This window comes from Oryctolagus cuniculus, chromosome 14, assembly GCF_051225735.1.
Source record: "Oryctolagus cuniculus isolate XC-2025 breed Fujian yellow rabbit chromosome 14, ASM5122573v1, whole genome shotgun sequence".
Taxonomy (NCBI): Eukaryota; Metazoa; Chordata; class Mammalia; order Lagomorpha; family Leporidae; genus Oryctolagus; species Oryctolagus cuniculus.
Window position 1 is genome coordinate 81,946,562 of NC_142880.1, and position 26,888 is coordinate 81,973,449.

At 46.6% G+C, this 26,888-nt stretch overlaps 1 non-coding gene across 2 annotated transcripts; it reads right to left on the minus strand.

Moving 5' to 3' along the window:
* LOC108177293 (uncharacterized) lies at positions 1 to 26,822 on the minus strand. 2 transcript variants are annotated; one of them, XR_016220801.1, is made up of 4 exons: positions 7,991 to 26,822; positions 7,123 to 7,217; positions 3,929 to 4,100; positions 1 to 503 (listed from the first exon to the last, which is right to left on the minus strand). It is a non-coding gene; the product is annotated as an uncharacterized LOC108177293 (transcript). The 2 variants fall into 2 exon arrangements; XR_007922605.3 differs by lacking the exon at positions 1 to 503 and adding an exon at positions 891 to 2,882 and having other exon boundaries at positions 7,991 to 26,817.
* Positions 26,823 to 26,888: the final 66 nt, after the last annotated feature.

The following is a 26,888-nucleotide window of genomic DNA, read 5'->3' on the forward strand; positions in this document are numbered from 1 at the left end:
CAGAGAAAGAGAGGCAGAGAGAGAGAGAGAGAGAGAGAGAGAGAGAGAGAGAGGTCTTCCATCTGCTGGTTCACTCCCCAATTGGCTGCAATGGCTGGAACTGTGCCGATCCGAAGCCAGAAGCCAGGAGCTTCTTCCGGGTCTCCCATGCGGGTGCAGGGGCCCAAAGACTTGAGCCATCTTCCACTGCTTTCCCAGGCCACAGCAGAGAGCTGGATCAGAAGTGGAGCAGCTGGGACTTGAACCAGTGCCCATGTGCACTGCAGGCGGTGGCTTTACCTGCTATGCTACAGCGCTAGCCCCAATTCACCTTTTAAAAAGTGTTGTTTTGGGGCCGGCGCCGTGGCTCACTTGGTTAAAAAGTGTTGTCAGTGACTGCATTTGGTTGCCATTGCTTGAGAACTCATCTTTGTAGAAGGGTCGGGTAAGCCTGGAGCACTGTTTCTGCCTTCGTAGATGCCAGTTTGTTTCGCATGTTTGGGGTACATTGGGATTATCCAATTCTTTTGACAAGGGTGGAAAAAGGGTGAAAATCATAGTTAATGTGAAAGGGGAGTGAAGGAGGGAGGACTTAATTACTTAGAAGTGCCAATGACTAATTTCTTGGATCTACCGCCTTCTGTCTGTGTGAGTGTTGGATGCTCTGAGCCTCGGTTTTCTCATCTGTATAATTGGAATACTAATAGGACCAAGCTCTGGAAGTTGAGACATGTAATAGGTTGTTACTTGTTCAATATTCAGAGCACTGTCTGGCACATAGTCAATGCTGTCTAAATGCCACCCATTCTTCATTTCTAGCTGATACACAAGGGGTCTGCTGCACCTTGGGACAGAGTCCTTCTATATATCCTGCTGGTTTTTTTTTTTTTTTTTTTTTTTTGACAGGCAGAGTGGACAGTGAGAGAGAGAGAGAGAGAAAGGTCTTCCTTTTGCCGTTGGTTCACCCTCCAATGGCCGCCACGGCTGGCGCGCTGCGGCCGGCACACCGCGCTGATCCAATGGCAGGAGCCAGGTGCTTCTCCTGGTCTCCCATGGGGTGCAGGGCCCAAGCACTTGGGCCATCCTCCACTGCACTCCCTGGCCACAGCAGAGAGCTGGCCTGGAAGAGGGGCAACCGGGACTAGTGTCCAGCGCCCCAACTGGGACTAGAACCTGGTGTGCCGGCGCCGCAAGGCGGAGGATTAGCCTAGTGAGCCGCGGCACCGGCGAGTCCTTCTATATATCAACACCATCCACAGTAGTGCGGAAGATGTTGGTGTCAGTAAGGCCAGTTGACATCCAAACTTCTCCTCCCAGCCTTCTGCTGCTATCCCCTCCTCTCCCCAGGCTGTCTTCTTATCTACTGTAAGCCTTTGATAACTTATCAGGTAACTCAAAGGAATTTGTACCGAGACAAGGATCAAAACTGTAAGTGAAAAGTGGAAACCCCTCAAGCCACACCCCAGGAGAGGTTGCTTCCTTGATCGCCCAGTGAAGCTGACTCTGGGTCACTGGCACTTCTCACCCACCGAGGTGCTGCCCTTCCAAACCTTGCAATCTACAGGAGAGAACCCTGACCCAGAGCGATCAGAAAGGAAGTAACACAGCTATCTAGGTTGCGTAATGCCCCTGTCCCACGTGTTAGCAGGGAGGTGCTAGGCACACTCAGTGGGAACAAGACCAGTTCTTTAGCCCCAGGAACTTCACAGTTTAATGGAAGGCACAAACCACATCAGATGGCGATAAGGAAATGTATGTGAAAAAAAGGAAAAGAGAGGCATGTTGACAGGGGACGGCCTGAGGAGCTGAGCGAACAGGAACCTTTCTCCAGAGCTGGAAAGCAGGGAGGTCTTTGGAAAGGGTTGGTCGCACACTGCCTCAAGGCTAGTGAGGACTGGAAAGTGACTTCCCACGCCCTTTCTAGCTGGATTAACTGAACTCTAGGGCACCGGGCTCTGCGCTGGGGAGACCCAGCGGCCAGAGTATACCAGTGGCTCACTCTCGTCTATTTGACATCATCTCTAGATGTCCATGTCACTTCACCCTTCCACATCAGACACGCCGATTCTTGGGTGGTCCACCACGCCACTTCCTGGCAAACCTCAGTTCCTTTACTCTAGGTGGAGGGCTGGGGGGCTTGGATCTGATTTCAAAAGCAGAGGGGAAATTGAAACCAGAAAGGCTTTGTGATGAACTTTGAGAAATTTTTTTTTTTCCCCTCTACCAAAGGTTTTCCAAGACTGGTATCTCTGGCTTGGAGCTTGACTGTGTGTGTGAATTAACCATTCAAAATCAAAGTCCTTTCATAATTTGATCTAGTTATGCAAACACAGTCCATTGATGCTAACAAATAGAGACCAGATGCAAATAACAAGCTCAAGCATAACATGGAATAACTAGCAGGAGCTAAAGCAGTGTCTTCCTCCTCACCACCTTGCTACCTCATAAGACTTCCTTCCATTTAAAAATAAGCAAGAAGAATAAAAAAAGGAGGACTCTTAGGACGTTTCTAAGGTTCTAATGGTCTTAAAATGACAGCAATAGAGTTGCTAGGATCACCCAAGATTGCCTTGTAAACAACTGAAACCATGTAGAGTTATGTGGAGTTAGACATGCATCCCTAAGAAAAGCCAGGTACCCAATATTTCATAAATGTGCGTAACAGAAGGAAAAATTGATTACAATGGGCAAACAGCCTGGAAATGGAGGTCATTGAGTCAGTGACCCTCCCAAGAAAACACAGCTCTCTACATTTCTTCAACAGGACTTCCTGAATATGGTGAAATTGTGGGCCATTTCCTGGGACACCGGTGTTGAGATTACTGTGCACAGCCAGGCAAACACTTGTTGGGAGAGGCTCTGTATTCCTGGGAATCCAAGAATGGTAATGGTATTGCCATTTTCTGTAAACAAGAAAAGTTCAATTGAATAAAAGGAGATGGGTAATACAAATAATCTCACACGCCATCTCCAGACCTCTGAGGCAATGGCTATTGCTGCCTGCTGTTTTCACAATGCCATTGCCTTGTGAATTGCTCTTTGATCAAGAGGCTAAATAAGTCTTGATTCAAGGCCAGTGCTGTGGCGTAGGGGGTAAGCCGCCAACTGTAGCGCCAGCATCCCATATGGGCACTGGTTTGAGTCCTGGCTTCTCCACTTTTGATCCAGCTCTCTGCTATGGTCTGGGAAAAGTCAGTGGGAGATGGCCCAAGTCTTGGGCCCCTACACCTATGTGAGAGACCTGGAAGAAGTTCCTGGCTTTGGATCAGTCAAGCTCCAGCCGTTGCGGCCATTTAGGGGAGTGAACCAGAGGGTGGAAGATCTCTCTCTCTCTCTCTCTCTCTCTCTCTGTAACTCTGCCTTTCAAATAAATAAATATTTTTTAAAAAAAGTGTTGATTCACAAATTGGGTCAAATTTCCTACTGTTAGCATAATTTTAAAAAAAGATTTATTCGTTTATTTGAAAGGCAGAGTTAGAGAGAGAGAAGAGAGAGAGATTTTCAATCCTCTGGTTCACTCCTAAAAGGGCAATAGCTGGGTCTGGGCCTCCCATATAGGTGGCAGGAGCCCAGGGACCTGGGCCATCCTCTGCTGCTTCCCAGGCACATTGGCAGGGATCTGGATCAGAAGCGGAGCCGTCAGGACTCAAACCAGTGTTCATATGGGATGCTGACTGCAGGTGGCGGTTTAACCCACCGCGCCACAATACCAGTCCCCAGCACAATTTTTAATTTTTAAAATTGATTCTTTTAGGTAGACAGATCCAGGACTGTGGGCCTTCTGAATCTTCTTATGGGTTGCTCAGAAAGAAAAAAAAAAAAAAAAGTGAAATTTGAATAGAGAAAGAGAAAGAGCGAGCTAGCGAGCAGTGCTTCAAGTTAGGAAAACCAGAGAAGCCTTTGGGTGAAATCTTGCTGATTTAGCTCTGGAACAGAAACAGACACTAACCAGGGAATCTCCAGAAGGTGCTCGGTCGATGCGGGTGAGAAGTCTGCCTGTGGGGACCCTGCAGCTCCTTCCGTGAGCTCCTCCAGCACGTGGAGGCTGGCAGCGGCAGTTCTTCCTACACTCGACTGCACATCCCTCCTCCGGCAGCTCCGCTCATTCTCTCCCTTCCTGTCTGAAGAGAAGCAGGAAGGGTGCTGATGTGGCTGGGCTGACATCTCTGTTCTGTCTGTACTATATTACACTTGCCCTTGACTCCCCTTCTGTGGGCTAAATGACCCCCAATTTTGTAAGGTTTTTTTTTTTTTTTTTTCCGAACAGGTCACTTCCCAGACATTTCCATGTGGCAATCTGAAGTCACAAATGTTTAGAAAGAACTTGCATATTACCATATAGATGGAGCCACGCTGAGATAAATACTGTGCTTGATTCAGAGAGGTGCTGAAATCCCCACACCCTCTGCAGTCAATGGTGGCCCTGCAGGTTTCTGTCTTTCTCGCCCAGCCTGGAAGCAGGTGATCGCTGAGGAGTCAGACTAATAAGATGCACCCTCACACTGATTAAACGTCCATTTTCTTGGAGAAATGGCTGACAGGAGCAGGATAAAGCTGCGAGGAAGCTTGTAGCAATTTCACAAATCTACCGCTACCAGTGAGCTTTATTTGTGTGCTTAGAGCTATTATTAGCAAAACAATGGCTGGAAAATGTACCAGGGAGAAAATTAAGAAATGACAGACTTGTTTTTTAAGAGTAGGAGAAAAGCTTCTTTTGTTAAGTTTTTCAAGGCTGTTCTCAAGGAGAGAAGCGGAGAGTTTCACTCGAGCAGGATGCAGCATCCAACCGTGGCAGCTGGGAGCAGGTGAAGGGAGCTCATTGCCTGCGGTGGGCTTCGCGCTCCGCTGCAGTGGTCAAGGCAGAAGCCCACTCAGGGCCCTCTACAGCGCAAGGGAAGGGGAATCCTGAGCAGCATGACAGCTACTGCTGAAGGCACCTGGGAATCACCGTGTAGGTGTCATGGGTGTCACACGGTACCCAGGAGGGTGGTGGTGGCTGCTTTAAAAGAGTAACAGAGGAGTCGGCGCTGTGGTGTAGCACGGCCACCTGCAGTGCCGGCATCCCATGTGGGCGCCGGTTCGAGTCCCTGCTGCTCCACGTCTGATCCAGCTCTCTGCTGTGGCCTGGAAAGCAGTAAAAGACGGCCCAAGTGCTTGGGCCCCTGCACCTACATGGGAGACCCGGAAGAAGCTCCTGGCTCCTGGCTTTGGATCAGCCCAGCTCTGGCTATTGTGGCCATGTGGGGAGTGAACCAGCAGATGGAAGACCTCTCTATCTTGCTCTCTCTCTCTCTGACTCTACCTTTCAAATTAAATGAATCTTTAAAAAAAAAAAAAAAAAAAAAAAAGAGTAACCGAAAGGACTTTGCCTAGAGCTGCACTTTCCATTGCAGTGGCCACAGCAATATATGCTGTTGAGTCCTCAGAGTGGAGCTAGTCTGGTCGAGATGTGCTGTAAGTGCAAAATATACACCAAGATTCAAAGGCTTGCTGTAAAAAATGCAGAAGACACCATGAATCATTTTTATTTTAATTTTAACTACATATTGAAGCTATTAGCTTGGATAGAAGGGGCTAAGTAAAATATATCTGCATCATTAAAATCAATGTTATAGCATAGATGAACTTTGAGAACATTATGCTAAGTGAAAGAAGCCCCACACAAAGGCCACACATTGTTTGATTCTGTTTATGAAATGGTCAACAAGCAGATCCATAGAGATGGAAGGTAAATGAATGGGTGCCAAGGACTGAGGGGTTGGGGAGGGAAATGGGAAGCGAGGGCTAATGGTATAGGGTTGTTTTTTTTTTAAATAGGGTGATGAAAATATTCCAGAATCGATCATGAATCTGGTTGTGCAACTCTGAGAACATATTCAACTGTACACTTTAAATGAACGAATTGTCTGATTTGACAATTTTATCTCAATAATGTTTAAAATAAATAAATTTGGGTGCAAAAAATTATACCTTATTTTTAACTTTTTTTTTTTTTTTGACAGGCAGAGTTAGTGAGAGAGACAGAGAGAAAGGTCTTCCTTCCATTGGTTCACTCCCCAAATGGCAGCCATGGCCGGCGCACTGCGCTGATCCGAAGCCAGGAGCCAGGTGCTTCCTCCTGGTCTCCCATGTGGGTGCAGGGCCCAAGGACCCGGGCCATCCTCCACTGCACTCCCGGGCCACAGCAGAGAGCTGGACTGGAAGAGGAGCAACCGGGACAGAATCCGGGGCCCCAACCGGGACTAGAACCGGGAGTGCTGGCGCCACAGGCGGAGGATTAGCCTAGTGAGCTGTGGCGCCAGCCTATTTTTAACTTTTAAAAGTATGGCTACTAGAAAATGTAAAAGTCTTAAGTGGTTGGCATTGTTTTTCTATTGGCCACACCAGACTCAATGGGGATGGAGAATGGTGAAGCCAGCACAAATCAGGGTGAGTGGTACCTAGGGAGAATGCCACACCCACACAGGGCAGAAGTACAGCCAGAACTGCTCATCTTCGGTGCAGGACAAGGTGAAATGAAGGGTTGAGGGAGAGGGTTTTTGACGATAAGGATAATATCCCTGGACCAGGGCAGTCCCCCGTATCAAGCACCAGCAATGGACGGATGGCAGACTGAAGTTCTAGCCCCTGGGCAAACAGGGAGCACCATCTGCAGTCACCTCCCAGGAAGAATTCTTATCAGTCCTGCTGACATAAGAGAGGGCGGGGCTGCCCTACCTGTCACAGATGGCTGCCCCACCTGCCTCTAGCGCTGGCCTATAGCTGCTACGGCTGAGAGACATCTTGACTCACCTGTAACCTATTTGCTTACCTGTAACCTAGCCTGGGCTAGCTGTTTTGGCAAACCAGGAAACTCTTGCCGTGTCCTGGGGGATGGAGACTTTTTCAAGATGTGTTGGCCAAGGGAGCTTTTCTGGGCTATTTATGAAATTCCATAAGCAAACCCTAGACTTATTTGGAGGCTTGACTGGATGCAACCCAAACTCCCTAAAAGGAAGCCTTGGGTGCCCCCTTAGCATCTTCTTCCCAACCTATGTTTCTTTCCAATTCAGTTTTTCCATTTGTTTCTTCCCTCCCCTGCAGATACAACAGTATTTCAAATGGTACAGCTCAGTGGATGCTGGATAAGAAAACCACACTTACGGCCCTCTGGAAGAAAGGATCCCATTGTTTGTTTTTGGAGACCAGAAAGATGAACTAGAACCCCAAAACCTAGTTCTGGAGGATGGGTCGGTAGCCTAGAAAACAGGAGAGAAAATCAAATACATGGTACTTGGCAGTGACTCTCAGATGTCCTGGAATTTTTTTTTCAACTTCAATACACTTTGTTTTTTCTCCTGGCTGATTTTATCCTGTTTCCATACACAGGATGGGTGACAGGGAAAGCAAACAGGAGAGGAAAAGTTCATGACCCAGAACCATTGTACAAGGCAAAGCCATATACCTGGTATAAGAAAAGCAAAAAGTGACCTGTGTTCTATGAAGGTATATGAATCACAACTGAGAGCATTCTCTGTATGACTGTGAGGTCTTTCAGAGCAAGGATTGCAGAATATTCTTCTCTGTATCTCCACCACTTGGCCTGGCCAAGTAGTCAAGGACCATTTGTAGCATGGATGGATAGACAAACGGATGCGACATGGGTGTTATTCGCGTTATGTAATGGCTTGTCGTTCTGAGTGGTAGATACCACTTTCTCAAGAAAGACTTGAGAGATTTTAATTTTGTAACAGGGAAATCAACTCTGAGAGTTAAACTAAAAATAACGTAATAGCAAGGCCCATATTGAATTTTGTCATCTATCTAATTTTTTCCAAACAGCACTTACATGTGCTGAATAAGGGTGAGGGTGGAAAGAGAAATCAAAGCCTAAGGACAGCTCATGGAGTCTCTTTCTCAGTGGATCTTACAAAACGCAGAGCACTGAGGCGCGGACAAGTGACTTAACGATGATGTCGTCAGGGCCTTCGGAACAAATATTGCCTTTTCCATTCCCACTGTTGGTACTTACACAGCACAGCTGGCACATCGTCAAAAGACTGAGATCCCCTCATTCTTATCTTCTGAGTCAGGCAGTACAAGATGGTGAAAAGCTTGCTCCAAAAGGCGCTTGAATACTCCATGCCTTGTCCCTGCATGTGTGCAGGCAGCTGGGAGGCCTACATCAACCAGACAGGAAAGGAGAGGAATGAACTGTCCAACAGTCAGCCTTTCCAGCCTAAGAAGAGAGGGCGGGGTGCCCCGTCCAGCAGGCCGGAGCCTCCAGAGCTGTGTCTCATCTCTGGCTTTGCCGATCTGTTTCACTGGGACTTAGGCTCAGAAGCGAGATGCTTCAGTATTGTTTTCTGTTCTACACTTTCTCCTTCATCAGCTACATAGTCTAAAAGATGAAAGAATCACTCAGTTCAGTAGTAATTTTAGAACTGATTGAAACTCACGGGGCCTGCGCTGTGGCGAAGTGGGTTAACGCCCTGGCCTGAAGTGCTGGCATCCCATATGGGCGCCGGTTCGAGTCCCGGCTGCTCCTCTTGTGATCCAGCTCTCTGCTATGGCCTGGGAAACCAGTGGAAGATGGCCCAAGTGCTTGGGCCCCTGCACCCGCATGGGAGACCTGGAGGAGGCTCTTGGCTCCTGGCTTCGAATCACCGCAGCTCCAGTCTTTGTGGTCAATTGGGGAGTGAGCCATTGGATGGAAGATCTCTCTCTTTCTCTCTCTCTCTCTCTCTGCCTCTCCTCTCTCTCTGTAACTCTGACTTTCAAATAAATAAATAAATCTTAAAAAAAAAAAAAGAAACTCGTTGATTGTGGGCAGTAGAGGGGACCGGAGTAGCATACAGGATGGCGGGTAAAGCAATTCTTTCTGGACAATGATTCTTTTCTCCAAATGAGTTGGCTTTTTTCGTGTGTTTGGCAGTTTACAAACAGAGAAGACAAAGGCTGAGCTTGGAAGAATCTCAAACCTGATTTCTTTTTATGTTTTCAAATCTAATCTTTTAAGCTTTTTCATTTTCATCAAGACATTTAAACATCAGGATACAGAAAGTTTTCTATCTCTGGATGGTTCTGCAGGAGCATTTATAAGGCTCATCTGGAATATTAGAAGGCAGGGAACTTCAAAGAAAGCAGAATTGTGTGTTACTTTCAGATTAGATCTTTAAGAATTCTGTGCAACACTCTTATGCGGGTACAAGGCACGCCAGAAAATGAGATGAACGTGACTCCTGCAGGGTGAGCAAAGAAAGCTGGATTCTTGGAAGGAAATAGCATTCTGTGATATCATGACTGGCGGGGGCCGTGCAGGTGCAGCTGGAGGAGAGCCCTTGGCATCAGGGCTCCCTGTAATGGGTCCAAATCCCTGGTGCCCATTCTCCTTGACCCAAGTCACTCCTGCTCATGAGATCAGTATTCTGACTCACAAGTAGCTAGCAGCAGCTGAAAGGAAATGATGTGGCAATTGTATCTGAAGACTAGTTAAATGCTGGAAACAGAAGAGAAAATCCATTTAAAAATATGCCACTGTGTTTCAAAAGGCTGTGCAAGATTTAAAAAGTATGTTTAGCATTCCAAGTATTTTCCCTTCTGTGTCTTTAGAGACTGGCTCTAAGAGTGATGTTTTGTTTATTTAACATTTAATCAGGAGAGATTTGGACCCCACCAGCTTTTGAGCAACAGACTCAGTAGCCCCGCCTCTTTGCATTTGGGCTGAAGAGAGAACTTCAACCAGACGGAGATTTGATGTCTGTAATACGCACTAAAAGATCAGCTGGTCTAACTTTACGGGGCTAATAAAAGGGAAAATTTTTCCTGTGCTCAGGTCTTTTATGAATTATAAATAACCATTCACTTTGGAAGATAGCACATCGTAAAATTTTTTTTCGCAAATATGCACAAATCCATTTTAAGATCCAAGGAAAAAGATGTTCAACAGTCTCAGATGTACTCAGTTTTGATTTCGTGGGGAAACATGTTCTTTTACCATATGGATGCTTTTAAGGGGGCCTTCAGCTGGGCTCAATAACGACACCCCAGTGGCTAAATAAGGGATTTCTTGCCTTCTAACGTTATTTCTCTGTTATTAAAGGTGGGAAAACCTTCCACAAATAGCATACTATTAGAGTGCTTTAGGGGGTGCCCTGGGAATCAAGGTTATGTGTCTGCTCCAGAAATATTGTCTGTAATTATCATTCCTCAGTGGTTCTGAGGATGCATTCTTGGTGTTTTCATTAATTTCTTGATTCTACCAGTCTGTAGTGAGTTCTGGCTCTTGATATTCAATATTTCACAGTAGGAGGATTGTTGTTGTTTGTTTTTTTAAGGTCACAGGTCTCCCCCCCCTTCCTCTTGTAATAACCATTTCCTGACTTCTTTTGTCTGCCAAAATTAAAACAAACAAAAAAAGGATGAAAGACTAGATTAAAAAAGAAAAAGAAATCAGCTATGAGATTCTTCCAATCTCAGCCTTTGTCTTCTTTTATTTATAATCTGCTACTCTGAATATTTAAAAATAGGGCATTCAAATGTAACAAATGACCAAACAGGGTGATAACAGCACATGGACCCTCTGGCACTTTATTATAAGTTTTCCAATATGCACCGGGTTGGGAGAGAACTTTTTAGTGAGTCCCATATGCCCCCATCCAATTGTAGATTCTACCACTACCATTTTACCATTCCTGCTTTGCCATACATTTATATCCCTCCTCCATTAATCCATCTTCTTTTTTCATGTGTTTATAAGTAAACTGTAGGTATCCCTTAATTTCTACCTGCAAACTTCAGTTTAATATTCACATTTTTCTTTTGATGTAAAATTTACATACAATGAAATAGAAACAGTGTACAATTTTTTTTAAAAAAATTTATTTGTTTGAAAGGCAGAGTTACAGAGAGAGAAAGGGAGAGACAGAGAGAGAGATCTTCCATCTGCTGCTTCACTCTCCAGATGGCCTCAATGGGCAGAGCTGGGCTGGTCCACAGCCAGGAGCCCAGAGCTTCTTTCGGGTCTCCCATGTGAATGCAGGGGGCCCAGGTGTTTGGGTCATCCTCCACTGCTTTCCTAGGCCATCAGCAGGGGGCTGAATTGGAAGTGGATCAGCCGGAACCTGAAGTGGCACCCATATGGGATGCCAGCGTCACAGACAATGGCTTAACCCATTATGCTACAATGCTGGCCCCAATTTCTGAGTTTTGACAAATGCATGTAACCAAACCTCTATCATGATGTCGAACCCCAGAAAGTTCTCTCATGCCCCCTTCCTGTCAATCTTCGTTCCTATTCCCCTTCCCAGACCCAGAGGCAACCACTGGCTTGATTTTTTTTCACCACAGATTATATCTGTTCTAGAATTTTATCTACTCTAGACCTTCATGTGAATCAAACAGTGTGAACTCTGTGTGTGTAAGACTTCCTTCAATCAACATAAAGCTTTTGAAATTTGTGTGATCATGTGTAACAGCAGTTCATTCTTTGGTATTGTTGAGTAGTACTCCGCTGAACGACTCTACCATGGCTTAAATATCCATTCTCCTCTCTTGATAGGCATCTGTTTTCATTTCCCTTGCAGCAAGAGCTAGTTGTGTAATTGCTGAATCACAGCTGGCATATGATTAGTTTTTTTAAGAAACTGCAATTTCTTTCTCCAAAGTCAATGTACCATTTCATATTCCCACCACCAACCATGTATGACAGTTCCAGTTGCTCCACATCCGTGCCAACATTTACTGCTGTCAGTCTTTTTATTTTAAATCATCTAGATGGGTGTGTAGTGAAATCTCATTGTGGTTTTAATTTGCAGTTTCGTGATGATGCTCTACCTATCATTTATTCATCTTTTATGAAATTTGTTCAAATCTTCTGTCCATTCAAAATTATTTTTGGAGTGAATGAGTGTTCTTCACATATCCTGGATATCAGTCCTTCACTAAGTTTGTTTTATAAATATGTTCTTCCACTCTATTGCTTACCTACTTATTTTAAAAATTGTCACTTTTCGGCCGGCGCCGCGGCTCACTAGGCTAATCCTCCGCCTAGCGGCGCCGGCACACCGGGTTCTAGTCCCGGTCGGGGCGCCGGATTCTGTCCCGGTTGCCCCTCTTCCAGGCCAGCCCTCTGCTGTGGCCAGGGAGTGCAGTGGAGGATGGCCCAGGTGCTTGGGCCCTGCACCCCATGGGAGACCAGGAAAAGCACCTGGCTCCTGGCTCCTGCCATCGGATCAGCGCGGTGCGCCGGCCGCAGCGCGCCGGCCGCGGCGGCCATTGGAGGGTGAACCAACGGCAAAAGGAAGACCTTTCTCTCTGTCTCTCTCTCTCACTGTCCACTCTGCCTGTCAAAAAAAAAAAATTGTCACTTTTCCTAAATTTTTATTTTATTTTGATTAATGAACTCCAAGTCAAAAAAGGATCCAGGAACTCAATATGGTCTCCTACATGGCTGGAAGGAATCTAACTACTTGAGCCATCACCTGTTGCCTCCTGGGGTGTGCATTAGCAGGGAGTTAGAATCTGGATCGGAGCTGGGACTAGAACAGTACAGAACATGGGCATACTAACCTGTGCACCAAACAACTGTCTCTTTTGAAGACAGACTTTTTATTTTGATGAAGTCTAAGTTGTTAATTTTTCTTTACTTTGTGGCCATTTCTTTCAGGGATCTAAACAAGGCACATTGATTTTTTAAAATTATTTATTTGAAAGAGTTACAGAGAGGCAGAGGGAGAGAGAGAGAGAGAGAGAGAGAGAGAGAGGGAAAGTCTTCCATCTGCTGGTTCATTCCCCAGATGGCCACAATGGCCGGAGCTGTGCCGATCCAAAGCCAGCTGCCAGGAACTAATTCTGGGTTTCCCACACAAGGGCCCAAGGACTTGGGGCATTTTCTACTGCTTTCTCAGGCCATAGCAGAGAGCTGGATTGGAAATGGAGCAGCCAGGACTCGAACTGGTGCCCATATGGGATGCCGGCACTGCAGGTAGTCGTTTAACCTGCTACGCCACAAGAAAATTTAAAGCTCCATTGGGCTCACTGTCATTACCTAAAGAAACTTCCATCCTTGTGCATATTGAGGAATGAATAAAAAAAATAAGTTCCCCACCCATAGGAAGAAAGACATTCACAGAGAGACCCAATTGTCAGTGATAGCTTGGGAAAACATTAGAGCAGATTGAAAATGGGAGTAGTCTGACATGAGAAAAGGATGCTTGGAAAAAGAGAGCCGCTAAAGGGAGCTACGGGAGGTGCTGATTCTTCTGACCTGTTCTTAGGCTGCACACTGAAGCCATTCCCAAGATTTCACCCAAATGCTCACTGCCAACTGCTCTGCTTGTCACTGGCACTGTTTGATTTCTCTCTTTGTTCCTGTTTGGACCAAGAGGACACTCAATACAGACATGACATTTTGCAAACTAGACTCCGTCTTTTTCACCCTAGCGTCATTGTTGTCTTGGCCTACTTTCTCTGAGACGTGTTCTTGAGGGCGCAGGCTGAATGTGGTCTTTCATGCTGTGATGCTGACTCCCCTGGGCATTTCCCTCTCTGATCCCACCTTCTCAAGTGATCCTTAACATCCTGCAACTGCTCCTGTAGTTGTGGATTGCCCCCGGCCTTTTGCTTTTGAAAAACCATTTTTATTTATTTAAAGACATACATACACACACACACACACACACACACAGGAGGGAGAGAGAGAGAGTGAGAGAGAAAGGGAGAGAGGGAGGGAGGGAGGGAGGGAGAAGGAGGGAGAGGGTGAGAGAGGGCAAGCACTTCCATTTGCTGCCCCACTATCCAAATGCCTGCAGTGGCCTTGGCTGGGCCAAGGCTGAAGCTGAGCCGGAACTTGTGGCAGGAATCCGACCACTCGCACCATCACCGCTGGCCCCCAGGGTCTGCACAGCAGGCAGCTGGAATCAGGAGCCAGAGCCGAGACTCAAACCCAGGCCCTTTGATGTGGGACATGAACACTAAACTGGCACCTTAATAACCAGGCCAAATGCCGTCCCTATTTTCTACTTTTTTCATTAAACTCACCACCTCCCCTTTTCTTAGAGATTATGATTCAGGAAAACAAAGGCTATGAGACTCACATGGATGGACTTTACTGTTGGCCGGCAGGTTGGAATAAATGGTCATGTTCTGTTTCTCACTGAATCAGTAGACTTTTACAAACCAAAATTGACTGTAGGATTCCACTGGAAGTTGTCTTGAAATGCAACACACTGAACAAGTGCACCAATTCTTAAAGCTCTGTGGAGTCACCAATGACTACGTGAATGTGCCTGCCAGACTGGGAAACAGATCTCGGATAGCGGTGACTTTCACAACCCACCGATCCCACTGCTCAAGTAGGAAGACTAGAGGTGGGTGTGAAGGGTTCTGGCCCACCGGACCTGTTCCTAAAAGGGAGCAGCCAGGGCCGGCGCTGTTGCACAGTGGGTAAAGCCGCTGCCTGCAGTGTCAGCATCCCATATGGACACTGGGTAGAGCCCCGGCTGCTCTACTTCCGATCCAGTTCTGTGCTATGGCCTGGGAAAGCAGGAGAAGATGGCCCAAGTCCATAGGCCCCTGCATCCACGTGGGAGACCTAGAAGAATTCCAGGCTCCTGGCTTTGGATTGGCCCAGCTCTGGCTATCCCAGCCATTTAGGGAGTGAACCAGTGAATGGAAGACCTTTTTCCCTCTCTGCCTCTGCTTCTCTGTAACTCTGCCTTTCAAATAAATAATTAAATATCAGAGAGAGATAGAGAGAGAGAGAAGCCAGAATTAGAGGGCTGTGTTGTGAGAAGTATCAGGTAAAGGGGCTTTCTGCAATGCTGGAATTCCCTACGAGCAATGGTTCCAGTCTTGGGAAAAGCAGCAGAAAATGGCCCAAGTGCTTGGGCCCCTGCCACCCATGTGGGAGACCTGGATGGAGTTCCAGACTCCTGGCTTTGGCCTGGCCCAGCCCCAGCCATTGCAGCCATTTGGGGAATAAACCAGTGAGTAGAAGATCTCTCTCCCTCTCTCTCTGTCTCTCCCTGAGTTCTCTTCCTCTGTAATTCTGCCTTTCAAATAAATAAAGAAATCTTAAAAAAAAAATCGGGTAGACTTCAGGGCCTCTGAAATAAAGAAGTGCCCTAAATAATTAACACACAAACATGATGGAAGTGTTCATAAGGGAGAAATGAATGAGGAGAAAGTCACAGGGCCACGCAACAAATTATGCCTGGCTATGCAAGTGGGTTAAGTCACAGCACAAATATCAGCGTTCAGCCTCGCAGGCAACCAAAGAAATTAACCAAGCACTCTCTTCAAGTTTCTTTCCCTTTGGAATAGTAATTCCTGCCATGATAGCAGCTGCGTGAAGGCATAGGGGTCCAGGGCCCTCTTCCGATGGAGATGGGCTCCTCCGGCCATGGCATGGGTGGCAGTAAGTGGGGAGCTCTGTGTGTGTGGGAGGACTGTGAAGCCCTATTTTCTGTGCAGCTCTGCAGGCAGTCCTGTTTCCAACCAGCCTCAAAAATCTTTGTCTGCTCACGGATATTCTTCTTTACACCAATGGAGGTGGAAGCCCAAACCATCCAATGTTGGTATCTTTTGTCATTTGCTCTCATTTTGAGCTATTCCAAGATGTCACAGAGTAAAATGCAGAACCTGCAAAGCCACTGCAGGCTGCAGTTAGGCTCAGTGTCCTTGGCTTTGGCTGTCGAGTTCTTCACAAGCAGAAGAGTCTGGGATGGTGAGCGGAGGCAAATGACAGGGACAGGGGATCCGCAGAAAGCACACACCCACACCTCTTTCCTCCTCCTCCCTCCCCGCCTCCTTCCGTTCCTCCTGCCTTCCCTTCCCCTCATATTCTCGAGTGGCAGCTCCACCTTTCTAAGGCACAACAGATCAGAGGGCAGAGGGAAAGGCAAGGAAAGTGAAAGAAACATTTCTTGTGGCTGAATAAAAACTGACTATAAAAACTGCTAAAGTCTGGTGGTCAGGCTGATCGTGGATGGGGGGATCGGTGTTATACAGAAGTTGGACCTGTTTTCTCAGCACGATCTTGCTTGCTGTTGCCGTATTACCGGGGGTAGCAGATGTATCTGGCTTACCGGTGTCAGGTTTTCTGAAGGTTGGGTTCCGCCATTGCTGCTGTCAAGGACACACTCCCTTGCCTTTGAACCATTAGGTTTTATCTGAATCTCTGAATATCTATGATCTTGGAAGAGCCGAAGTTCCTTTCAAGCTGATATTTCTCTTCTGTTGGCTTCCTAAGCAGCAGTCCGGGTTCAGCCCAAGAGTGTGCTGCCCAAGGCACAACACCTCCCTCGCTGGTGAGCCCTGCTGTCACCGTTCCAAGACGAATTCATAGCACTGTTTGATGATTTTCAACTTTGCCTTGTGGGACGTCTGTGACTGTTCAGTTGACAATACGTGTGCACCTCTCTCGTTTCCTGTTTTTAAGGGCTGCATTTAATTTATTTGAAAGGGTGGAATATTTTAAATTACAATTCAGCAGTTTTACTAAGGAAGACTGTAAAAACACAATGAGCAAGGAGTTTTACTTCCTCCTTGCCACAGCTACTGCTCCCCGGTTTGGAAATCTTGAAGCCCTCCCACTAGTGGGAATGACTTTTACGCGTGCTGTTAACAGTCGGAACGGCAACCGTGCCATGGCTGGAGCTGGAGAGACGCATGGGATTCCTGCACACTATAATTCCATTTTTCCAGACGCCTTATTAGCACACGGAATGCGTCTGCCTGTGCTTGATATTGTTCTATCTTGTTAAGTTCCCCCTCCCCCAAGCTTAGCACTTGGATTGGTTACAGAATACAGTTGCTTAGCCAATCAAGTGAAACCTCTCTCCTGCAACCCTAGCAACACCTGACAATGGTCATTGACAAATGTTAAGAGAAAACCCCTGAGAAAGCCAATCGGCCCTTGAAAGTGGTCCCTGTCAAGGGCAAACAGGGCTGGCTCTACCCACAGAGCACTCTGTGTGGCCAGAGGAGTTAGTGGTTTGTGTCAGACCTGTGCAAAAAAACGAAAAAAAAAAAAAAAAAAAAAAAAGCCAGGCCTGCATGTGGATGTCAAGGCTTGTACCCAGTGCCCTACCCCAAGCTGCTGCCACTTTGCTAACCTGACTTTTGTTGGTTAGAGATAGTGTTGGAGCTGGAGTTTTGTGGAGGGAGGGGGGGTGTGCTCATCTTCTCCAAGGTCAACCATACCCCCACCCCAGTATGCATCAGAAGACTTTCAGTGGTCGCAGAGAGCATTCACCTAAGACTTGGCTCTGGAGTCACACTTGTGTCGCTGATGCTAATTTGTTCCTCGGGGCATGGCAAGAGGAGAATTTTCTGTGGGCGGCAAGACACCTGGCTGTGTCCCCAGTGGCACCTTTCCCAGCCTTCTGGCTACACATCTTTCACCTCCCAGCCTCGCTCTGAACTCTGATGGGGTGCAGCTGGCTAGCCTGTCTCACTGGCAGGCACACCGGGACCCTCCTCCGAGGGTGCTGCTAGACCCCAGCCATCTCGCACCCTCTCTCAAAGGCTTTGTGACCAAGGGCTCTGCAGGCGGACCTGGCAGAGGCTGGGGTGGGGCAGGGAAGGGGACCTGCCAAAAACATGCACAGACAGTTCATAGGCAAACACGTGTTCCCACAAAAGACATCAGGGCTGTGAGTATAGGATAGCAGACCGAAGTCCCCGGATACAATCTTTCCAGTTAGTCTAGCCACCTGGAAGGCATATTTCAAACCCTGGTTGAGTAATCCATTGTGCGGTGATTAGCTGTTAATGAAGCTGAAAATACCTAAATCATTCAACGAGTAATCGGAATTAATTTTTTGTGGTTACCACTGCTAGACAAGCTGGTGTCACCATCAAGACAGACCTGGGGACATAGACACAGACACTGGCACATACGACGTGAGGCAGGCACACCACCACTCAGCCACATACAGGCAAACCCAGGCCCGAGAGCAAAGGTGGGGCAAGGGAGCCGAAGAGGAAAAGAGGACCTGCGAGAACAGTCCATGAATTGGAGATGAGTATCAAATCCAAGGGGCAGGGGTTTGTGGAGTTCACTCAGCAGCCCCGCCCTCATCGTAGGGTCCTCCTCCCTACCAGCACACCCTTCTGAGCCTGTCCTTAGGGGGTTAGCTAAGGAATCCCTTGGGAGCATAAACTGATAATGACTTCTAGTCTTAGCCCTTCATGGGGTATTGATATTTTGCAAAGGGGACTTGTGAAGGGACAAAATAATTAAATCTATAATGATTGAACTGCAAATTGGGTGTAGGGGGGTGGGTGTTCGTCTTTAGTTTGGAGCCTAGGCCTTGTTTAAACATACTCTTTTAGGTAGAGGACTCTTCTGGGTACACCTAGAGTTTTCTTGCCAGAATTACAGTCAGGAAAAAAGCAGCAGGGGATTGGGGGTGGGTTGGGATGGGGGTGAGGGGAGCAATGGGGACAGACCATCAGGCGGATGCTCCCCAAGGGACTAAATACCAAAACGGAGTGGGAGAGGGCGCCTGGTCAAACTTCCACACAGAAACAAACTACCGTGAGTTTTAGCACCTTCCAGACGTAGTCTTCAGAGGACCTGAAAGCTCTGAGGTGGCAGGAGATGAGGCAGGTTCCAGCACAGTTTGTCAAGTACCTCGTCCAGGACACAGGCCTATAGAGCCACAGACACATACGCCCAGGGTCAGACTCTGAAAGAAATCAAGCCGATCTGAGAAGAGGTAAAATTGTGCCCATTTGCCTACTAAGGAGATGAGTAAACTATTTTCTTCCTTTTCCAGATTTTTCAAAAATTCCAATTATTACTGATGAAGTATTCTGTGGATATGAGCACGGACACACGATTACGTGGACAGAACAAAAGCGACATCAAATGTTTATTTCCTATGCTGGAAGTTCAGGAGGTTTTACCCACCTGTGAAACAGAGAGAGAGAAAAAAAAAAAAAAAAAAACATGCAATGGACAATGCCCAGAAGGTGGGCCTTTGTGACCCTGGGTTCTTGGGAAAAGCGGAAAATGCCAGAGTCCTCACCCAGAGCTCATGGTTCAGGCTCCACAGTGTGAACTTCACCTGGGGATTAACCTGAGGCCTGCATCTGGGAGGACACGGTTACCTGGAGTGTAGCAACTCGGAGGTGGGGGCATTCCTGGCAGAGAACAGACCATTCCTGGCACATTTTAGGCACAAAAGTAAATCTGTTTGCAACACAGACGCACTGTGTCCAAATCGACATTCTCTCAGTTCCCAAATGCTGTCAACGGCAGGAGACCATAGAACCCCAACGAAACGGGGATCTCCCCCCAAATCGATCCCTGAGAGCATTGCTTCCCATTGCCATGGTAACTAGAAGTCTTAAATTGCCAAAACTTGAGAGACACTTAAGATGAAAGCCAGAAAAAAAAAAATTAACAAAAGACAAATGTTAGAGGCAGCATGTGTGACAGTGTGGTAAAGTTTTTGACATTTGTTTGGGAAGATTTTCTTATTTCTTTGTGTGGAATAATGCAATGATTTCCAGAATGTAGCAGTAATAGCTTCACACCATGCTGCTGAATGCTCATCGAATAGATTTTATTCTTTTCTAGAAAGGAAAGGAAAGAGCCCTGGGTCTCGGCAGCAGCTGAGAGGATGTGAGTTGTTGGCAATGGCTCTCCCGGCACACCTTGCTGTTAGCCACAATGAGGAGGCCACTCTGGCTGCCGTGCCCTTGCTCCCTCCTTTCCAGGGAGTGAACAAATATTTATTGAGCACCTACTATTTTCCAGGTAATCTGTCCCACACACAGCTCAATGAGAAATGGCCACTGCGATAAGGGCTCCTAGGAGAACAGCAGGTAACTACTGAGTGTGTAGCTGGCAGAACCGAGCTGGCTGGGCGGCCAGGCTTTCCCACCAAAGTGTGACTGAGCTGAGCAGGAGGAAGCCGGGCAGTGGCTGCATCTAGGTGCTGAGGAACTCTTGGGCAAAGGCCCTCGTGAGGAAGGGAACATTCCAGGAACTGAAAGCTGGCCAGAGTCACTAGCGTGGGCAGAGCCCCAGAGAGAGCGGGAATAGACGTGTGGGCAAGGCCAGCTGGGGAGGGGGGCAGGGGCCCGGCCATTTCCAATGCCCAGCCTTGAGCCTTACAGGGCGGGTTTGTTCAGGATTCGGTCTTCAGCCATACTCATGCCCAGGAGAGCTCATGTTTTAACAACAGTGCACGGTACACTGGCCTTGTATGTGGCCTGGGAGAGGCAGCCTCAGGTTCACCTGCAATCCGTCAGAACGTGGCTGCAGATGCCAGAAGTGAACCACCACGTCCCAAAGGCTGTAATTTCACAAAACCCTTTAAAGCTCAATCATATTTAATATATATTTTGTGTATGATTCAGTACGTGTCTCAGAGTCATCATCATGCATTTTAATGATCATCGTTTATGAACCCCTCAGAAGCCAGAGTTTGGCCATCCAACAATCTTCATGTTATCTGGAACCTAGCTGGGATCCAGAGAGTCTGCAAGAGTCCCAGATAAAGCTGGCAAAGATCATGCATATTTTAACCCAGGCGAGATCCTTATTAAGAACTCAGTTGATCTGTATTTCTCACACAGTTCTAGCAAGCAGGTTTTCTGCATTCCAAGACCACAGCCCGAGGAGGAGGGGAATAATAATTCAGAGAGAAGGGACATTATGTGGTCATGTGACAACAGTTAATAGTGTCAGGGCACTGCACAAGTGTAAAGAAGGAGACTAAAGCAGGACATAAAAAACAAAACTAAATTTTAAAAAAAATCAAGAAACAAAAAAAGAAAAAGGAAGGAAGGGAAGGAGAGAAAGCAAGCCAGCAAGAAAGAAAAACAGAGCATAGCAATGATTATTGATGAGGACAATGGTAAATAATGTTAAAAACAATTATTTTGTTGTGATACAATGCATAACCTAAAGAGACAGAGAGCAGGGGAGAGAGAGAGAGAGAGAGAGAGAGATAGAGAGAGAGAGAGAGAGGAAGGGAGGAAAGGAAAGAGAAGAGAAGAGAAGCAAGCAAGCAGGTGAGCAATCTGGACTTCCAGTTATGGACAGACAATCCTGCTTGGGTTAGTAGATCTAGTTGGGCATAATTATGCTTAGAAATGAGTCCTTATGCTTAGGAAGTCAATGAAATATGTGAGGTTTTAGGAAGATTTCTGGCCTACAAACTTGGGCTTTTAAAAAGAATTTAAATGGGCACCCCTCTGAGTCCCGGCTGCTCTACTTCCGATCCAGCTCCCTGCTAATGTGCCTGGGAAAGCAGTGGAAGATGGCTTAAGTGCTTGGGACCCTGCACCCATGTGGGAGACCCAGAAGAAGCTCCTGGCTCCTGGCTTTGGATGGCCATTGCAGGCATCTGGGGAGTGATCTGGCACATGGAAGACCTCTCTCTCTCTCTGTAATTCTCTCAAATAAAATCAATCTTTTTTTTCAAAAAAGCAGATCTTTAGTTTTTTGGGAAACTTGTCATTCTGATTGTTCTCACCAAGGCTCCACACTACCCTGATTTTACCTTAGTAATGCTTCTGTGGAGGTGTTAGTTACTATAGATTTCACGTTAAAAAAAATGTCTGCTACGCCAGCTTTTGCTGAAACTGCTTCGTTTTCACAAGTTATCTAATTCTGGGTCTGAACAAAGTCATTGGAAGTGACACTTTCCACACTGGAATTGTCATGATGCTATTCTTGATGGAGAGTGAGTTCTTGAATATTTTAAAATATTGTAGGTGATCACATGTTCTTAATAAATCCATTTTAAAGTTTTTTTAAAAAAATGACTTATTTATTAAAGTCAGAGTAAAGGAGAGGCAGAGGCAGAGAGAGAGAAACACACAGAGAGACAGAGACAGAGAGATAGAGAGGTCATCACCACCAGATGGCTGCAAAAGCTGGAACTGTGCCAATCCGAAGCCAGGAGCCAGGAGCTTCTTCCAGGTCTCCCATGTGGGTGAAGGGGCCCAGGGACTTGGGCCATCTTCCACTGCTTTCTCAGGCCATTAGCAGAGAGCTGGATTGGAAATGGAGCAGCCAGGACTCAAACCAGTGCCCAGATGGGATGCCAGCACTGCAGGTAGTGGCTTTACCTGCTACACCACAGCACCAGACCCCCATTTTAAAGTTTAACTTTCACATTTTTAACTTTAACTTTGATGTTCGTCTCTTAAATGCAAATAGTCTTTATATAGGTATAAAGTTTTCCCTCAAGTTACCAGGTTGTCTAAATTTTACATCTTTGGGGCTGGTGTTGTGGTGCAGCAGGTGATGCAGGCATCCCATATGAATGCTGATTCCAGCCCTGGCTGCTCCACTTCCAATCCAACTCCCTGCTAATGTACCTGGGAAAGCTGCAGAAGATGGTCCAAGTGCTTGGACCCCTGCCACCCACATGGGAGACCCAGATGGAGTCGCAGGCTACTGGCTTTAGCCTGGCACAGCCCCAGCCATTGCAGCCATTTAGGTAGTGAACCAGCAGATGGAAGACCCCTCTCTCTGTCTTTCCCTCTCCCCTCAAAGCCCTGTAACTCTTTCAAATAAACAAATCTCTAAAAAGAAATAAATTGGGCATTTTCATTCCTCCAGACAGGAATGAGAATGTATGAAATACTGTTTGATCACTTTGGAAAATACTCATGCTATATGCTTATGAAATAATTTTTGGAATGACATCATTTCCCACAAATCACTCTTTATACATTGGAACATTATTTATTGCCCTAGAGAATATGTTCATACTGTGGTATTTATTGTGTTCAGTGTGGTTTTTTTTTTTTTGGGGGGGGGATGTGTTTTTCTTGAACCATCTTACATATCTGTGAAAGCAAACTGGTAGATTGATGCAATTTTGAGGAAATTATTAATTCTCTAAATAGTGATTTTTCTATAGTGTCATTTTTTTTTTCAGTGTTTAAAAGTAGGATATTTTCCATCCTAGTTGACATGGGTAAACAAATATTGAAGTATCCAATTGAAATATCCAATTAAATAGTATTCTTGAGTCTATTTCAAGAAACTCTTAACAATTAGTAAAAGTCAGTTATTAAAAAGGTGGTAGGACCGGGCCGGCGCCGTGGCTCAGTTGGCTAATCCCCCACCTGCGGCGCCAGCACTCCGGGTTCTAGTCCTGGTTGGGGCGCCGTGTACTAGTCCCAGTTGCTTCTCTTCCAGTCCAGCTCTCTACTGTGGCCCGGGAGGCCAGCGGAGGATGGCCCATGCTTGGGTCCCTGCACCCGCATGGGAGAGCAGGAGGAAGTACCCACCTCCTGGCTTTGTATTGGCGCAGCACGCTGGGCTGCAGCATGCCGGCCGTAGCGGCCACTTGGGGGTTGAACCTACAGAAGGAAGACCTTTCTCTCTGTCTCTCTCTCTAACTCTGCCTGTAAAAAAAAAAAAAAAAAAAAAAAAGATAGTAGGACCAGTGTTTGGCCTAGTAGTTAAGATGCCTGCGTCCCATATTGGAGTGCCTGGGTTTGGTGTCTGTTTCTGGCTCCTGACTTTAGCTTCCTGCTGATATAGACACTGGGAGACAGTGATGATGGATCAAATAACTAGGTTCTTGCCACCTTTGTGGGAGATCCAGGTTGAATCCCAGCTTCCAGCTTTAGCCTCAGCCCAGTGTCTGCTGCTATGGGCACTTGGATAGTGAACCAGCAGATGAGAGTTCTGTCTCTCACATAAATAATTAAACAAAAACAAAGAAAGGGGGAAAACTAGAAGCTATAATTAAATGCAGCATTTCCTACTTCTTTTGGCTATCTCTGGGTTCTAAAACTGATCTGAGGCCTGATAAACATTCTAGCTCTGAGATGTTTGCATTTCATTTCACCATTGCACTTTGGATGAGAACGAACAGTAGAATGATACAGTCTGGTCATATTTCTCATAACACTGAAATTGTATACAGACTATACTTAAGCTATTTTTTTCCCTGAAAATTAACCAAAGTAGATTTTTCTAATATTTAGCAAAAGCAAATACATTTTATCTCTTGACGGTGGAATTACTGTCCAAAGTACAAAACTTGAAGCAAATCTGTCAGCAAATTTTCAAACTGATTCTTTGTTATATGTAATAATTTTTTAGAAAAGAGCTATTTATTTGAAAGAGATAGAAACAGAGACAGAGATAGATAGATGACAGAGATAGATAGATGACAGAGATAGATAGATCGATCGATCGATCGATCGATCCATTCTCTGGTTCACTCCCCAAATGGCCACAATGGCCAGGACTGGGTCAGGATGAAGCCAGGAGCCTGGAAGTCCATCTGGGTCTCCCGTATAGCTAGCAGCAGCCCAAGTACTTGGGCCACCTTCTGTTGCTTTCCCAAGTGTATTAGCCAGGAGCGGGATGGGAAGCAGAGGAGCCAGGACTTGAGCTGGATCTTCCATATGGGTGCCATTATTGAAAGTGGGGGCTTAACCTGTGCCACAAGATTGGCCCTATGATTTTTTCCCAAAATTCCAGATGATAACTCTAAAGTCTTCCATCTCAACAGACTACATTGAGCTTGGAAGTAAGATGGAAAAGACTGGCTGGGCGATCAGGGGTTGAATGCACATTCTTACAGTTACAGCTAGTTTTAGAAGAGTTTCTCTTAAGGCATGAAACGGTGTGGGTGAGTGAGTGACAGGGGGCGTGGGATAGGATGTTTCCCATTTTGCTTGTGCCGAAGAATTATCCAGGGCATGGGTTAAAATGATGGATTCCAAGCCCCACCCCAGTGCTGCCACGGTAGAATCTCCAGGGGGAGAGGTAAAGGAAATCTATATTTTTAACAAGTCCTCAGGCTGATTCTTACAATATGGCAAGTTTGGAAAATACTGGATAACGGAAAAAGTTCTAGCTTTGGAGTCAGACAGACTGAAATTGAATTGCTGTTGATTAGGAGCCAAATAACTTTTGGCTAGTTTCTCTGAGCCTCAGTTTCTTCATGTGTTTCTTGTGTAGGGGCTGGGGCATCATATGACTTACTGTGGTGTGGAGAAGCCATCAAACATTGTGTATGTAAGTTCTGTTTAAAAAAAAAAATACCAACAGTAAGATATCTGTGGCTCCATTCTCCAGGATTTAACACAGTTCCAATGGACCAAAATTTTCCCCTCTTCAGAGAGAGAGGAAAGACTGATGGCTTGGGGCTGGTCATTCCCTGCCCTCTTGTCTTTTGCCCAAGAATCTACGTATTGGAAAGGACTGGCCAGGAAGACTCTGCTGGCAGTTCCTCTGATACTGGACATTTTTCGTGGATGCAGCGCCATCTTTAAGACATGATGCTTCATTCTTGTTAACCCACTGGGGCACTCTCTATTTGAGGGGAGAATTAGGCCTGTTTCTCAGGTTAACTATGCTGTTTTAGGTTTTTTCTTCTCTTTACACGTTTAGTTACAGTCCACAGAATGTGATCGATTGCGATTATAACATCAAGAATATACCCAGTAGGGAAAACAACATGGAAATGGATATAGTGTCGTGTCCATCTTCAAATGACTTGAAGTTCTTTAGATCTAATCCAATTTCCATGTCTTGGACTCTTCCTACTAATGGCAAATTACTGTCTCAATTAGCTGAGATGACTGCCAATAAAGACGAGGCAAGGTCATTTGCTCTCTCCGTGGCCTCCTCTTAAGCGCTGGGCTGTGTGAAGTTCTTGCCCCCAAAGGGTAGCTTTCAAACGTCAGAGTAAAGACAACTGACTGGGGAGCTTGCCCCACGTATTCATTTCCGTGTACATTATGCTTTGGGGGCTCCCTAGGGGTCTCTTTGAAAACCAGTGCCCCAGGAATTTGATGAACCTCTACTGAACTTATTCAAAGTTTTCGTTTTAAAATAGAAGGATGGTGGAGGAGCCATGATAGCTTTCTGGCTAGTACTCCACTGCCCTTGTCCAGTAAATTGCTTTGCCATCCACATGTACATCCAAATGCAATGGGCCAGAGGCGGTGTATGGTGCTTCGGTGGCAGGGGGTGGCCCCTCTTTCTTAAGTTCGTCAGTGTAGCCAGTCGCAGTGCTGTTCATGCAGTCTGCTGGGAGCCTGGGGCTGGCGGATGTAGTCCGGTGTGATGTGCTATGATGACTCACTCACGTGGGAAACTGTAAACTTTCTGTACTTTGATTTCCCACCCATTGCCTAACGGTAAACACACTGGAGAGGGTTCTTCCCCTTGATTTGGTCCCGGGGGTTAGAGGCCTGCTGGAATTTAGTAATGATTTCCATGGACACACACACACACACACACACACACACACCCCACTATACATCTCCCGAAATCGGAGGTGGCACAAGCACCAGCCAAAGATGACATACCATTGCTTACTTCTCTCTGGGCTCATGGGTGTAGCCAACCTCCAGGGAGACAGAAGCCTTGCAGTGCAGGGCCAGGCACTTTGGGGCTACAGAAATGGATGACGCAGGATCCCAACCCTCAGAGAATTTCTAGTCAGCAGAGAGAGCACACAAGGCTTAGGCAAGTCTGAAGGTAACTGTGGTGCTAGGCAGATGACCGAAATGTCACAAGGAAGACCTGCAGTTTTAGAGGGGCTTGAGGAGTGGGAGAGATCACACATCCAGGTGGGCTTCCTTTTCCCAGAGGAAGTCGCCTTGGGGCAAATCACTGAAGGGAGACTGGCAACTTGACAAGTTGCAAGGGAAGAGAGAGCCCTGAGGCAGCAGGACCGCCCAGAGTAATTGTGCAGAGCGCAGGGTCCTGCTGGAACATTCCCTACATCCTGCAGGGGAACTGGGAGAAGGTCTGTTGGGCTTGAACAGGAGTCCAGGCTGGAAACTTGGCTTTGGTTAGGATCAGCTCTGAGTCTGGACTCCTTCCAGCAGGCAGCGGAGAGCCGCGGAGAGGGCCTTGGGGAAGTGGTGACACCGTCAGAGATGTACTTTGGGAAACACAGCAGCTGAGTGGGAGATGGTGT